The following is a 2,576-nucleotide window of genomic DNA, read 5'->3' as shown; positions in this document are numbered from 1 at the left end:
CTACTTGCTATAGACAGGAATTTTTAAAACAGACACATAAGATCAATTCCCGATTTTTTATTTATTTGCGCAATACTCAACCTCATTAAACAATACAAAAATTATAATATATAAAGGAAGAATTAACGAGTCTTCTCTTAGCAAATTTAAAGAATCTTTATCGAAAACAAATTGATCTACTGTTTATGTTCAATGCAACCAAGGGCTTACAAATACTGCCTATAACACATTTATAAACATTTTCCTTCAACAATACAATAAGTACTTTCCACTTATAGAAAAAATAAATAAAAATAAAATATTTGAAATGTCCATGGATTATAAAAGGAATAAAAAGTCGTTTAAGAAAAAACAAAAATTATACAACAAGTATTTAAAAAATAGAAATCAAAAAAATCTCACGATCTATAAACAATACAAAAATCTTTTTTGAAAAAATTTTTAAAAAATCTTAAAAGTTGTTTTTTTCCAAACAATTACAAAAACATAGTGGTAGTATTAAAAACACATGGGATATTATGAACGAAATTTTTGGTAAAAGTAAATTAAAATCAGAAATTTTACCCTCCGAGTTCCCTATAACAATATAATTTATCTTAGTCTTTTATAACATATTCAACTTCCTAAATTTATTTTTTTCAATCGTTTCTTCTCTTTTAACTGAGTGTTATTTTTTCTATTACATGCATTTTAGCATTATTTAGATATAATCTTTTGTCACGGAAGTATATTTTGCTTATATTACAATATGAAAAAAATTTAACTAGTATGTAGTTGTGAAAATGTAAAAAAATAAATAAATAAAAATAAAAGCAGGAAAAACCTCAGAATTTATTAAGAACTTAAATGTACTGATTAAACGTCATCTTCTATGGCTGTTTTTGTTTGAAACAACTGTCAAAAAATTTTTTTTTTTTTTAAAGATCAAAAAAATACATTAATTCTTTTTGAATCAGTCATAACTTTACATAATAGCGTTATTTACGGGTTTAGGTCGCTTTTAAATCAAATTTTTTCGTTATTTTGTTAGGGCCAATGTTTAAAAAATATTATAAATAACTTGAAATATAGACCAATATTTCAATTCAGCAAAAAATTGCATCAACTTTTTAATCAATCATTTAATTTTCGTTATGTAAAAAGAGAATATGCAGTATCCACAGAGAATAATAAAGTTCATGTGAAATTAGTGCTAATTTCACATGAACTTTATTACATCTTGTTTCTCTTCAGCGGGTAATGGATTGTAGATTTTTTAGGCAGAAGTGTCTATAAAAGCAGCACTACCTTTCTTTCAGCAATCACATAGCTATCAAAGCATACAAAGTACCGTCATATTTTTTAAACACATTAAATAATTTTATACCTGGTTTCAAGCCCGATATAACAATTTTAGGTTAGGAGTCGGTTAAAAGTAATTGTAATTAACACATCGTAGTTGAGAAAAGAAAGTCATGCCTCGAAGTTGTATGCAACTAAACTTTTATTTACTTTGTACATTTTGAATTTATGTTTATAATATTTATATTTGTATATCTTTACCGCCAAATTGCGGTTGTATAATAAACATGTATTAAAAAAAAAAATAAGTTTGTACAAGGGTTTCTCATTTTCGTAAGTTTCGCAACTCAGGATTTCTGATGTGCAGTTTACTATATCCCGGGATTCCGGCATTATATTTATTTTGTTTTATCTAAAATCATTATAAAATCAACGATTTTTTTTAAAGCATAGTTCATTTTTTTTAAAAACTATAAAAGCAATTAAATTTTAGGGTGTGCTCATCAACTTGAGAGACTGTAACAGAATTACTTAAAACTCATGATAATATTTCAACTTTTATATCTTAAATAAAAAATGGATTTTTTTTTGCTTTAACTATTTTAAGCGTCATTTTTGGTAGCTATTTTTGATAGTCTCTTTGAGTCGTCAAGATAAAGATATTCTGAAGCTTTTTTCATTAATTTGGGAGTAATACGTTAATAATATAAAACGTTAATAAACAAAAGTTAATAAGGTATTAAATAATTCAAAATAAAAAAAGAGAAATATTTCTTATAATTTATTTTAGCGTATTTGTAGTAAAATACTTATTAAATAAATTATTCTTTTCATTTAAAGTTGTTTGGAAACATTTAAAATTAAAACGAAGAAGTTATTTTTTTAACCTGTGAGCCAAGTTAACCTGCCCTATATAAAAAAAAACTGAATTTATTTTTAAAGCCCAAATCTCTGTAGATAATTTTATTATTGAAAACGGGACATATATTCATAATAAAACATAATTTTATAACTTGATGACCTCTATGTTACAGTGTGACCGAAACGAAAAAATAAATATTTACTGTTAGTTTACAAAAAAAAAAAGTTGACAAATAATCTGAGAGTTAAAGTAACAATATTAAAAGAGAATTTTAAAATTTTTTACTATAATATTTTTAAAAGTTTTTTGGAATAAATTTTTTAAACTTAAAAAAATCTTTAAAAACTAGTTCAATTAAAATTTTTAATTTGACCAATAGGATAATCAATAGGATAACCAATAGGATAATCAATATTTAAGTAAAAACTATTAA

Source organism: Hydra vulgaris, chromosome 07 (assembly GCF_038396675.1).
Source record: "Hydra vulgaris chromosome 07, alternate assembly HydraT2T_AEP".
Taxonomy (NCBI): domain Eukaryota; kingdom Metazoa; phylum Cnidaria; class Hydrozoa; order Anthoathecata; family Hydridae; genus Hydra; species Hydra vulgaris.
This window is presented reverse-complemented; position numbering follows the sequence as displayed.